General features: G+C 35.3%; 1 protein-coding gene across 1 annotated transcript in view; it reads left to right on the plus strand.

Annotated features, from left to right (window-relative positions):
* Window positions 1-14793, plus strand: part of nrg2b (neuregulin 2b) — a 70800-nt gene that overhangs the window by 11594 nt on the left and 44413 nt on the right. The window lies entirely within an intron of this gene.

The following is a 14793-nucleotide window of genomic DNA, read 5'->3' on the forward strand; positions in this document are numbered from 1 at the left end:
GCATGGAAATGCAGTCTGACACATTGTAAAATGCTTTTGAGCTTGTATAGTTTATGTTTGTGTTTTTGTGCTTGAGTGGATTTTTTGAGTAGTATTTTTCAGGCCTTAGTGATTCAGAAGATGTAAAACAGTTTGCATGAGTGTCTTTGCCGATCTTAAACTCAGGTAGTGTTAATATGCTGTGATGAGGTGCTCATGTAGTGGAGGTGAGGCTAATGTAAGCTCTTCTCGTTTGGCTCTGATAGACCTGCTGTGTCAACTTTTTTTTTTAATTAGCAGCTGGTTTGTCTCTGCGGTCTCCATTGGGATTCAGTGTGTTATGGAGTATAGATCCCATGTGTAAAGCACAAACTGTACCTCATCTTACAGTACCGTACAAAAATAGGTCCTATAGTTTCCACCAAAACACAACAGTTACTACAGGTATCTGTTGTCTTACTGCTGTAAAATAATAGTGAATTTATCAATAGTGGTTCTTTCTGTATTCAGTAAGATTTAAATATTTATATCATGTTACAAAAGATTCATATTTAGAATAAACGCTGTTCTTTTAAAAAATATATTTTTGAACTATCCTAGAAAAAAATGCATCACGGTTTTCAAAAATATATATTAAGCACAGCTGTCCTTGGTAAAAATAATTCATATTTTAAACACCAAAACAGCATATTAGAATGATTTCTGAAGGATCATGTGACACTGAAGACTGGAGTATTAATGCTGAAAATTCAGCTTTGCATCACAAGAATGAATTGCATTTTAAAATGCATTAAAATAATACATAAAACAAGTTCAAAACACATTTACCGAATGTGAGTTTGGGTGAACTGAAAGACCCTTCAGCACCCAATTTGAGATGACTTTTTGACCACAACATAGAGAATATAGTTCAGCCTCACATCTTTTTCGAATCTTTTACTATTTGCTATTATTCCTATAAAATGTATTGTGTCAACCAGCATTAAATTACTGCGGTAATTATCGCAAAGATTTTTGAAAACCTGCAAAAAAAGCTATTTTCATTGTCTGAATTTGGTTAATGTTGTTTTTGTCCAAAAAATGAATGTAACACAGCAAGTCTTTGACACAGATGCACACACACATACATATTAAAGAGTGTTTTGCAGCAAGGTACAGGCCGCTCTGGCATTTTCTACATAGTAAAACTGGAAATAGAAAGCGAGAGTGTGAATATATGGATGGATTTTGTAACACTAATGAATGAGGTGTGTGTATATTTGTGAGTGTGCGTTCAAACTCGCAGTCACAAGGGCTCTTGAGCGAAATTTTGTGCTGCCGGTGATATCGAGTAGCGAACTCTTATTTCCTCCACCCTGGAGAGGTGGCAGGAGACACGGGGAGACCAGAAAGCTGTTCACTGTGCGATGTTGGTGTCAAAGGTTACTGTTACACTCATTGTTCCTTTTAACTGTGGGATGGATGGAGCCGCAGTACTTAATTGTTAAATTGTATGATTATTCTCTCTCTCTCTCTCTCTCTCTCTCTCTCTCTCTCTCTCTCTCTCGTGGTTACCATGGTGATAGCTGCATGCTGCATATATTACACTGATCTCACGCACAGATAGAGGTGTTTCTGTCTTAAAAATGAAATTGCAGTCTCATAATAATAATAATAATAAACAGGTTCAAACTATGATGATTATATATTTTTTGCTCGACTGTAATGATTAATTGCCTTTATATATGTGTGTGCAGTCAGGTCTGTTTTCAGTGCTTCAAATAGTGCGAGCTGAATAACAGCACTTGTTAAAGCAGACATGAGCGATCCGTTCATTTCTAGAGGGCAAAAAACCAAGTCGCGGGGGGAGGGGAGAGAAGTGTGTGAAAGATGGGGAGAGAGAGTGTGTGTATGTATGAGTAAGTGTGTGTGTGTGTGAGTGAGAAAGAGCAAGTCAGCTGACCTTCAGAGCGCAACACTTGATGGAAGGCTGGAGGAAATCGGATGATCTGATTGGTTGATGGTGTGTGTTCGGATCCAGCAAGGCTCGAGTTCAAGCATCGTCCTATCACATCACATGCAGCATCTCTCTGTCATCTTCCTCTCAGGTTTTATTTAGTCTGCTTTATTGGCAAGAATTTGTATGGTCAAGCATTTGTAGCGGCATCCAATTTGTGTAAAATAACAATAGTGCAAATAGAGTAAACAAATAATGCTAACAATTTCTTAATAGGCTAAAGCATTTTCCAACCTGACTGACTAGTTTTACGCAACTTTAGGAAGTTGAGGTGCATCAATTTACCTTAAAAAATGTGCAGGTTTACAAGTATAATCACTTCTTTAGTAATCCCTTCCTAGTTCACTTCCTTAGTTTACTTCCTATTCTGCCATAATTTTCTCACCATCATGCTGTTCCAAACCTGTATGAGTCTGTTTCTTCTGTTGAACACAAAAGAAGATATTTTGAAGAATGTTGAATGTTGTGGTCTCAAGAATATTGGTAACTAAACAGTTGCTGTTAACCATTGACTTCCATAGTAATTTTCCATGATGTGGAAGTCAATGGCTTCCGTCAACTGTTTGGTTACCAATATTCTTCAAAATATCATCTTTTGTGCTCAACAGAAGAAAGAAACTCATGAGTAGGCTAAATGGTGAGAAAATTTACATTTTTGGGCGAAATATCCCTTAAACCAAAGTTTTCCAGGTTAGTGGCCTTAAATCATCAGTACTCAGATAACCTGCTCCGTGCGCTTTCAAATCGATAACGAGTTTTCTTGTTAAACTATAGATAACAATTTCACTTTGTTCTCCGAAATACACAGTATATGGGAGTCTCTACTATGAATCAATCACTGTCAAAACAATCAAAATCAAAACAATCTGTCCTCGCGAAATACTGTAAACTGTATTAACACACATCTCCATGTATAAAATTGGATATATATCATATCCGACTTTATCCAGGTACATATAGTATACTCTTATAAATAACTTATAAATGCAGCTTTAAGATATTTAGATATTGTAAACATTACATGATTTTCTGTAAAGCTGCTTTGAAATAATTGTGAAAAGTGCTGTACAAATACATTTGATTTGGCTGTGCAATTATTTCACTCATTGTAGTATGAGCTAGGGATGGGTGATATGGCCAAAAATAATATTGTAATATTATTTTCTGTATCATTCAATATCAATATTTATCACAACATTCATTTTATACTGGGGAAGTAAATAATAGGGGAAGTAAATAAATTCCACACATTTATTGGACTTTGAGAATGAATGAAAATACAGCTTGTTTGCTTTGTGTTTTTTGTTTTATGTGTTTTATGATTTAATGCAAGTGCATAATGCACAAAAATGGTTTCTAATGATGTCTAACTTAATTCAACATTAACAATCTAATCAATTTTATAAACTGTAATCAAATGAAAATACAGCAGTTAATTTACAACCAAACAGAATTTTTATTTTTTGTCAAATAGGGTGCTGAGCAGCAGAATATTTATATTGTATAAATTAAAACATGGATGAAAACATATCTTGTACGATACCTAAATAATAGTAATAAGAAGTATATTTTGCTATACAATAATTTCTTCAAGTTAAGTCAAACTTTTATTTTGGCTATTTGTTGTGAAGACCGAGAATCGTTTTCTCAAAAGAAACAGTGTAAAGCTGCTGAAGTGATTCTCAGAGCAGCTCTGGAGATGAAGTTTGTGTGTTCATGTCTTCATATAGTGAGAAGGCAGATGTTGAAAACACCACAAGTTTGACGTGTAGTTATGTGTGTTCTAGATTAAACCATGCCACTCAATCAAACAGAGACTGACAGAACATGCAGACCTTTTAACATCTCACACCTGATTTTCTTGGTGTATGCTAAATATCAAAAATTACTTGAGTTTAAGTTTTTTCCTATCAGTCAATCAAATGTTAGGGTCATGTTTAGGGTTGTCTTTGGTCTGTTATTGTGGCCTAAATAATGTTCTTATTAACCTATAATTTCTCTCTGATTGAATTGGTTGTTAATATTTAAGGTAATGGTTAGGGATAGTGTTACCAAAGGACTTTGACAAGAATATTATTCCATACATTGCTTGGCAAAATCATGGACAGCCATAACCAGCTCACTCACATGTATGGTGCACCATGCCCCAATTTGATATTCAAAATATTATATTCCCATTTTCTAGCATTCCCCATGTGAGGAATGAACTGTGACAAGCAGCACAGCTCTGGGAAAATAAACCCTGTCATGGCGCTGCGGCTCTCACATGAAGTGGTTTATTTTCATATGTGCCTGCATGTCCCAGTGGTTGCCAAAAATAATCATTTTTCCAGCTATCTTACTTTAGCGTAGGTTCTCTTAAACAGCAAATATCACTGTTACAGTAAAGTCATTCCAGAGCAATTTGCAGTTGGTTGCTCTGTTCAGTAGTTCTCTAGTAAATTATGTTTCTAAACACAAGATGGATATGGATAAGCACATGGATAAGCACAATACTTTTTTTACAATCTACTTGCATAGTGTGCTTTTACCTCTGCTGTCGTGAATGTGAATTTCCATGTCTTACCATGGTGATAGCTGCATGCTGCATATATTACACTGATCTCACGCACAGATAGAGGTGTTTCTGTCTTAAAAATGAAATTGCAGTCTCATAATAATAATAATAATAAACAGGTTCAAACTATGATGATTATATATTTTTTGCTCGACTGTAATGATTAATTGCCTTTATATATGTGTGTGCAGTCAGGTCTGTTTTCAGTGCTTCAAATAGTGCGAGCTGAATAACAGCACTTGTTAAAGCAGACATGAGCGATCCGTTCATTTCTAGAGGGCAAAAAACCAAGTCGCGGGGGGAGGGGAGAGAAGTGTGTGAAAGATGGGGAGAGAGAGTGTGTGTATGTATGAGTAAGTGTGTGTGTGTGTGAGTGAGAAAGAGCAAGTCAGCTGACCTTCAGAGCGCAACACTTGATGGAAGGCTGGAGGAAATCGGATGATCTGATTGGTTGATGGTGTGTGTTCGGATCCAGCAAGGCTCGAGTTCAAGCATCGTCCTATCACATCACATGCAGCATCTCTCTGTCATCTTCCTCTCAGGTTTTATTTAGTCACATGGATAAGCACAATACTTTTTTTACAATCTACTTGCATAGTGTGCTTTTACCTCTGCTGTCGTGAATGTGAATTTCCATGTCGCCATAAATGTAAAGGCTTGATATGCTTTCAGTTCCCACCTGACAGTGAGAGGGCACGTGTAGTGCTCTCTCAAACACTGTAGACGGAAGGACCTGCACTGAAGAGTCATTTCAAGACTCTACAGTCAATGGGCATGTTCTGAATGGCACACTGCCATACTACTTATTCTGTTTGCAATTTGCAACATGTACACTGTGCGCAGTGTGACATAATAAATCTGCCAAAACGTGCAGTATACAGTACAAGCGGTACACACTGTGTATACTACAATGTAATGCTCTCAGCTTGGCTTTCCACTCGAGAGTGATGACTAAAGTAAGTACTAAGTGATAATGGCCATAATTTTCAAACATCTCTGTCATGACTCAATGTTTGATCAGATGACATGTTTCGCAAACTATATATGTGACCCTGGACCACAAAACCAGTCTTAAGTCGCTGGGGTATATTTGTAGCAATAGCCAAAAATACATTGTATGGGTCAAAATTATCGATTTTTCTTTTATGCCAAAAATCATTAGGATATTAAGTAAAGATCATGTTCCATGAAGATATTTTGTAAATTTCCTACCGTAAATATATCAAAACTAAATTTTTTATTAGTAATATGCATTGCTAAGGACTTCATTTGGACAACTTTAAAAACGATTTTCTCAATATTTTGATTTTTTTGCACCCTCAGATTCCAGATATTCAAATAATTGTATCTCGGCAAAATATTGTCCTATCCTAACAAACCATACATCAATGGAAAGCTTTTTGTTCAGCTTTCAGGTGGTGTATCAATCTCAATTTTGAAAAATTGACACTTAAAGGGTTAGTTCACCCAAAAATAAAAATTAGGCTGTGTTTTACTCACCCCTGATGCATCCTATTGTATATGACTTTCTTCTTTCAGACGAATCCAGTCGGAGTTATATTAAAAATGGTCTTTGATCTTTCAAGCTCTATCGTTGTACTCAGCGGGTGTTGCATTCCTTCTGTCCAAAAGACGTGAAATAAAAAGCACCCTTCCACAAAAAAAAGTGTCTCACAAAGGCCTCCTGTAGTGAATCGATGCGTTTTTGTAAGAAAAATATCCATATTCAAAACTCATAATCACTTGAATCTAGCTTGCGCTCACTGTTGTAAAACAGAAGCAGTTCCGGGGAATTACGTATGAGGTCAGCTTTGCGCATGCAGAAGGAATGCAACACCCGCTGAGTACAACGATAGAGCTTGAAAGATCAAAGACCATTTTTAATATAACTCCGACTGGATTTGTCTGAAAGAAGAAAAGTCAAATACACCTAGGATGCATCGGGGGTGAGTAAAACACTGCCTAATTTTTATTTTTGGGTGAACAAACCCTTAAAGACTGGTTTTGTGGTCACACACACACATATATATATATATATATATATATATATATACGTATTGATGATAATAAAATACAAATAATAAAAGAAATAATGAATAAATATACAATATTTGTAATTATTTTTATAATTTACACTAATTTATATTATAACTATATATATAATTAGGCCAGCCTCTCTCTCCCTCTGACACATAAAAGCAGTCTGTGGTTTCACATATCTTAATGCTGTCTGTTTCTATTTCGCTGTGGGCTTCCTCTGCTGTCATATCCAATCTGTCTAAGGACGTATATTGTATAAGCATTTAACAGTACCTTTGGTTTTAAAGTGAACTCTGCGCTAGTGTGAATCAGAGTCTGTCTGAGATTCGTAGACATCTCATCGTCTGTATCATAAACTCACGCCAAACAATGATCAGTGGTTTAGACACGGAAATGGCTTTAATTGTGCATGCTCAGATGAAGAAATTCAACCTCCACTATGCTTTAACCCTTTCCTGCAGGATTTAACTTCTAGTGCTTTTTGTGTTTGGAGGAACAGATAGCTACAGATTCGCTCTGACACAAACAGACGGAAAGAGTGAGGGAGAGAGAGACATGCCCTCTTTTGGCTGTCAGTATCATTGTGCACATTCATTCTGGTCTGTTCTCTGTGTGACAGTCTGTCTCTCTCTCACACACACAAGTGTCACAGAGAGCTGGCACACACTGCAACCAAGTCACGTATGCCCATATGTCGACTGTGTGTGTGTGTGTGTGTCTGCAGTGTTCGAACTATACCAAGGACTTTGGGGGAGCCCACTTGTTTTTTTTTTATAACGGGGGGGGCAAGTTCATCTGCTTGCACGTAGGGACTTACAAAGATACATAACAGCTACAAGTGTATGCACTACTTGCTTTATGCAAGCACTATATAGGATAAATCACTATACATGATTTACCCTATTATGCTTTATCAACACAAATTGATAGGTGAAACAACAAACAGCCACCCACAAATAGTCTATATACAAAGCATCAGGCTGTCTTTGAGTTCACATGAACAACGGTTAAAGTTGCTCGTCGTCAGGCTATTCCCCCTAGCTCCCCCGTAGTTCGCACCCTGTGTGTGTGTGTGTGTGTGTGTGTGTGTGTGTGTGTGTGTGATCGACTGGAAGTGAACCACTAAGATCATATGCCAGTCATACATTATAGCCACAGGACAAATTTTGTCCCCAGAAATGAACTAAATCTTTAAAAAAAACATCCTCAGTTTGAAAAGTAATAATTTACAATAAGATTCATTAGTTAACATTAGTTAACTACATTAGTTAACATTAACTAAGAATGAACAATACTTCTACAGCATTTATTAATCTTAGTTCATGTTAATTTCAGCATTTGCTAATGGATTCATAAAATCACAAGTTTTGTTTGTTAACATTAGTTAACTACATTAGTTAACATTAACTAAGAATGAACAATACTTCTACAGCATTTATTAATCTTAGTTCATGTTAATTTCAGCATTTGCTAATGGATTCATAAAATCACAAGTTTTGTTTGTTAACATTAGTTAATGCACTGTAAACCAACATGAGCAATGAACAACTGTATTTTCATTAACTAACATTAACAAAGATTAATAAAGAATGTAATAAATGTAGTGTTTATTGTTCATTCATGTTAATTAATACATTAACTAATGTTAACGAATGTCACCTTATTGTAAAGTGTTGCCTTTTTTTCTTTATTTTTGCTCTTTTCTTTTCTTTTCTTTTTTTTTTCTTTTATGTGAGAGCTGTTTTTTATTGGTTTGGCTAAGGTTTGGCCAAGTCAATGGTATTTACATTAGCTTTACATAAATTACAGTATCAGTATTATATAAATAATTAATTATATTATTAAAAATAATAATTAGCTTTAAACAATATAAGTCTGTGGTATGTCTTTATTAACATAAATTATTATTAAAATGATTAATTATTACTCTATTACGATCTTTAAAGGCACATTTAAAGAGAGAGTTCACCGAAAAATTAACATTTGTAATTTATTCACCCTCATGATGTTCCAAACAAATCACTTTCTTTCTTTATGAAGAATAACAACAATGGACCCCACTGACTTGTATGCACAGACACGTTTCAAAATGTCTCCTTTTCTTTTGTATTCCACATTTGTGTTTGATTTTTGCGTGAACTGTCACTTTAAGACTTTAAGTTTGGTGAGCTTTACTCTTTCCTAGTCAATTATTATTAGTAGTAGTAGTAGGAGTAGTATACAATCAATTATTGTTATTACTATTTTAATATTACATGTAAATGTATTGTTTAAATTACTATTCCTACTACACATACAGTACTATTAAAACGTTTGGGGTTCAGATTTTTTTTTTAAAGACATTAATTATTTTATTCAGCAAGGTCACATTAAATTGAATAAAAGTAATATTGGTAATGATTTCTGTTTCAATTAAATACTGTTCCTTTTGAAAGTTCTATTTGTCAAAGAATCCTAAAAAAAATGTATCACGGTTTCCACAAAATATTAAGTGACACAACAGTTTTCAACATTGATAATAATAAAAAAATATTTCTTAAGCAACAAATCATCATATAAGAATGATTTCTGAAGGATCATGTGACACTGAAGACTGGGGTAATGATGCTGAAAATTCAGCTTTGCATCACAGGAATAAATTACATTTTATTAAAAAAGAAAACAATAATTTTAAATTATAATAATATTTGATAACAGAAGTCATAATGAATTGGAAATTGGGTCTTGACCAGTAGGAGACCATCTAACAAGCACCTGTTTTCTTTAGAAAATGTACAAATCTAATTCTGCTTTCTTGTTCTCTTGTTTTCTGTTTATTTTCTCTCTGTAGCGGCTGCCATTCTTTCATAAATGCTACTGACAGAAAGGCTGTGTTGCAGACTTGACCCTAAACTTCACGCACACATACACACACACACACACACACACACACACACACACACACACACACACACTTCCCTCAGATATTAGCTCTTTACTGCTGTTCTTTCAGGCGTGTCTCAGACAAGCTTTCATGTTACTCTTATCAAGCTCACTGTTCACCCGCTCTTTCTGTTTCCTCTGAGAGAACGAGTGTGTACATCAATTGTGTGTGTGTGTGTGTGTGTGTGTGTGTGTGTGTGCTCCCGCGCACGTGCATGCACACTTGGGTGAGTTTCACTTCATCCAAAGTATTAGTGTCAGTATGGCCCAGGTCTTTTCTTCCTTGATTGAAGGAAGAAGAGAGAAAGAGGATCTCAGGAGACAGAAACTATTCTGGTGATAGAAAGAGTGGAAATCTAAACATCTCACTGTATCAAATATGTAAACAGATCACACTTGGCTGCTACATCACTGTGTGTTTCTCAAATTTCTAAGATGAAAAACAGTCTGAATAATCACAAATCCTTAATGTGATGCTCGTTTTGTTCAGCAATATTGAATTACATTTTGATGTGTACTAACTTACCAAGTAGCATTGTTGATGTGCAAAACTTCATCTCTTTTTGCTTTGTATGGCATTACAGGGATGTTGTTTGTATTACAGTACTAACCTGTAATTAACACAATCATTTTTATAATTCCTTAAAAATTATGATTTTGTTCTGTCTCACCTCAGAGATCTTGATCTTCTCGATCTTGTAGCTTGATTCATGCAAATTTTGCAAGCTTGTTAGTTACCACTGCTAAACCCCTTACTGAAAAGTTGTATCTTGAAATAACATCCCATTTTAAGCACCATCACTATCGCTGGACCCATGTTAAAGTTGAAGAAAATATGAAAACATCTAGATAAACTCTCTATTTGACCTTTTTGTAGTTTGCATCTTTTGTGGAAGAGAGCGAGAGAGATGGGCAATGAGACACTAATGGAAATTGATAGCTAAATTGCAGAACGTAATGAGGACTGCAGTGGAGATGAGATCACAGATGTGTCTCTGCAAGGCCGTTTAAGGGTTACCGAGGATAGGCTGCTTTTTTAACAGATGTACGTATGAGGGTGACCTCCGCACACTCTCCAGGTTAAAGCAGCACTGCACACCCGCTTGTCCTGCCGCTCTGCCTTTCCTGCCCATGTGCCTGTTAGGATCAGATGTACTGCCAGATTCACCAACACCTATACTGTAAACCATGTGAGGATCTACAGAGATTTTAATGGTTTTGTGTTGGTCCCTGCTTGTAAATCCAGTTGCATTGGTAGCTGGTTTGGTATCTGGTAGATGGTTCCATGTGGTTTTTAAAGGGGTCATGAACTGAGAATCAAAATTCCCTTGATACTTTGATATGCAAGATATATTATAAAAACATCCTGTAAGTTTCAGAACTCAAAACTTTGTTGTTACTCTAAAAACAAGTTATATTGAAGCTTAAACCAAAACGACAGCTTGTGGAATGTGCCACTCTATAAAGTAATAGTGCGGCTAAACTCCGCCTCCGCAGAAGATCAACGTCTGCTTCTACATCGCTACTTGCTTAACCCCGCCCACCGATTCACGCATGTGGTGTAAATAACGAGAGAGACAAATGCAGGTCTACGCAAATGATAAAGATGCTCCAAAGACAAGACGCTGTCCAGTGCCAAGTTGCAGAAAAAATGGTCTTTGCATTGCCATTCTTCTGATCCCAACATTAGGAAAGTTGGTCCTTGTTCACTTCATTTTACCACGGATTCATTTACAAACAAGGCACAATTCGACGCAGGATTTTCAGAAAGATTGAAACTAAAAGACGATGCAAATTAAATACAAATTAAATAACATAGAATAGTGATTCTACAGTAACGCAGTAATGGAAGTCTATGGGCTAAATGCAGCACAGGGTTTAAATGTAGAAATGTGACATCTTGCATGAATTATTCAGCAGAAAATATTTATTATTTAGTCTTTAAAATTATGTGGATTGTCAGTTTGAAGTGAGACTAATGTTTTACAGTAAGTGGATTAACTTTTGCATAACTAAGGAGTTTCAACCATTAAAAATTCCTTTAGAGAGTTGTTATTATTCAAAAGTTTGGGGTCAGTACAGTTTTTAAATGTTTGTGAAAAAAGTATCTTATGCTCTCCAAGCCTGTATTTATTTGATCAAAAACAAAGTAAGAACAGTTATATTGTGAAATAAAATAACTTTTCTGTTTTTAAATATATTTTAAAATGTAATTTATTGCTGTGGTGCAAAGCTGACATTTCTTATTATTAGCAAGTAAACCACAATAAGTTCAGAAGAACAATGTTTTTTTAATAGAAATGATTAGTAACATAATAAATGTCTTTACAGTTACTTTTGATCAATTAAATGTGTCCTTGCTAAATAAAAGTATATATTTCTTTTGAAAAAATCTTACCAAAAACTTATGAACAGTAGTGCACATTTATTCTCTTTTTGGTTTTATGTCATTTAGAAGTTTTTAAGAAATAACTTTAAAAATGTTTCATTTTAAATGTTTCTTCATGGTGCTGTATATACATTTGTCCCAAGGTTTTCCTTTTGTTTTTGCAAACTTAACCCGAAATATCTATTAACCACCTAAAGCTGGTACAAGGTTGTTTGTTCATATTTCTTTTATCAAGGTTGAACCAATATAACTATGCACCAACAATTCTTAGCTAGTTAAGCTTATCATATATGGTCAATGCTTATGCAGCTCAAACCCACAACCTGCTTACCAGCTTTGATTATTGAACCGGTTAGCTTTACCAGCCCAATTTTGTGACTCTGATCCAGATCCATCTAGAGAGCGTTTCGGCTGCTCCTTTCCCTTGAGGGCACAAATGCATCTAAATGGATCCTCTAATTATCTCTTATCATCCATGTTCCCTTGTCTACTTATCATATTTTCTCTCTGCAGCTTGGCTCTTTTGTTTCTCGCTCTTTCTCTGTTTGTCTCTCAGTACTCGGTCCTCTCTTGTGAGCTCATAACTAGTTTCTCTTCTTTCCAACAATCTCCCAACACTCTCCACCCATCAGTAGGTGTATCCCTGCTGAGTGTGATGAGGGGTGGGACTGTCCTACACAGTTATAATGTGGAAACACACACACACACACGCTTGTGTCCCGTCTTCATAGCTTACTCTTCATAATCCGGTCTCAGCATGAGAGAGATCTGCTACCGCAACTGCAGGAGGATGAGAGAGAGAGAGCAGCAAAGGAGAAAGAGTGACAGGAGACGGAAAGATGGACCACGGGAGGGAAAAAAGAGGGGTGAGATGTCATGTGCACTGCAAAAAATCATTTTATAAATCAGTAGTTCTGTTTTGATTTACAGTCAACATAGCTAAACTTGAGAAGCAATGTAATACTTGTTTTTTTTCCATATTTTAAGCATAAATTTGGTTAGATTTATGCTTGAAATAAGACAAAGATGGCAGTGGGGTAAGACGTATACACTTAATTCAAGATTTATTATTTGAAATCTTATTGCGCAGTTTTGCTTCTCCAGTCAATTTATCTTGTTTTAAGAGTTTTTAGATATTTTTACTGGAAAACATTTTTTGCTCTGTGCAAGTAATGTCATTAAGCTGTGGAGAATGAGTGGAGTGTGTTTGTGTGTGTGAAGGAAAGAGTAAAGATGTGTGATATCTGAGCTCTGGCGTGAAGCTGAAGTGAGAACTGCAAGCCGTCTAAAGCATGTTAAATTTGACCTTGTTTCCAGAGAATTATGGAAACTTTCGATCACAAGCTCTGCATTCGCTGTCACGTTCTGCCGTTTCGCACTATAAGATTTGTTCTTAGGGAAAAGTTATCTTTAGAGATTTTTCTTGCAACTTGGATTAATTAAGTTCTGTTTTATATGAAGTAATGTTTGGAAGTTTGGAGTTAATAAGATTTTTTTAAAGGTTTTGAAAGACTTGTGCTCACCAAAGGCTGCATTTATTTGATTAAAAATACAGTAAAAACTGAAATATTGTGAAATATTATTACACTTTAAAATAACCATTTTCTATTCTATTCAATGTTAAAATGTAATTTATTCCTGTGATGCAAAGCTGAATTTCCAGCACCAATACTCCAGTCTTCAGTGTCACATGATCCTTCAAAAATCGTCCTAATGCTGATTTGTTTTGTTGTTGTTGTTTTTTTAACTTTTTTTCTATTGAACTTTTTAATGAAGAAAAAGTTCAAAAGAACAGAATTTATTATTTATTTTGTAACATTATTGTAGTATTAGTCATTTTTTATCAATTTCATTCCTGAATAAAAGTATTAATTTCTTTAACTTAAAAAAAAAGCAAAAATGTGGTAATTGTTGATATACTTAAGGGATAAAGTACAGTCAGACGATTATTATGGCAAAATAAAGACGAAAAACATGAACAAAAATTTTTGTATTTACTTATTTGTAGAGGCCATAAAGAGACAAAACAGGATGAGTCGTTGATTATACAGTGTTGTCTTGGACAGCAGTTAATATTCAGAAGTATTTGACCTCTGACTGAGTTTGACCAATCAGAATAAAGTTTCTAGAGAGAGATGTCATAAAGAGTGTCATGTCATCTCGAAGAAAAAATAGAGCTATAAGAGAACTTATATATTCTTTTTCATGGATGTGTATTGTTTCCTGACTTTTTGTATCATATGGACAGGTCAAAAGTTGATGTAGACATCAAAATGCTTCTTTCTCCAGATTATTGACAGAGCTGTTTGTCTTATCGCATTACGTTTCATACTGCAACATCAGATAGAGTTTTATTCTTTCTTTTTTTTTGCCACATCTGGCAATTATGGGAAATTTCATCCATAAATATTTCTCAAACCAGAAACTGTATTTTGCTTTATTTCTTTAAAAGTTATTTATTTTTGTCCCTGTGACAAAGGATTTATTTATCTGTAACTGTTGGCTTTCTATCGAGTGTCCCAGTGCTAGTGCTGTGTTTTATATCACATTTTGTTCATATTGCAACATCAGGTTTGTTTTCAGATTCAGATTTCCTCTCCACTGCTGGACAAGTTTAACAGTCGCTGCTTCGCCTCCACGGGTTTGTTTTTAATAAAAATCTGAAGTGTCTTTTCTGGTTTCATTCCAGCTGAGGTCCGTCTGGAAGAGAGATGCAGTTATGTGACAGTTACCAGCAATAGCTTAGAAAAAGTTGGTTAATTGTCCGTTCATGTGTGTGTGTGTGTGTGTGTGTGTGTGTGAAGCTCATGATAAATGCTCTTGCATGCAGGTGTTAATGAGTGTTAATGTTTTTCTGTGCCATGTCATATGAACGTCTGGACTTCAATTAGCTTAGTTTCACAGTTTTCT

The sequence above is a fragment of the Sinocyclocheilus grahami genome, unplaced genomic scaffold (assembly GCF_001515645.1).
Source record: "Sinocyclocheilus grahami isolate Dianchi unplaced genomic scaffold, SAMN03320097.WGS_v1.1 scaffold112.1, whole genome shotgun sequence".
Taxonomy (NCBI): Eukaryota; Metazoa; Chordata; class Actinopteri; order Cypriniformes; family Cyprinidae; genus Sinocyclocheilus; species Sinocyclocheilus grahami.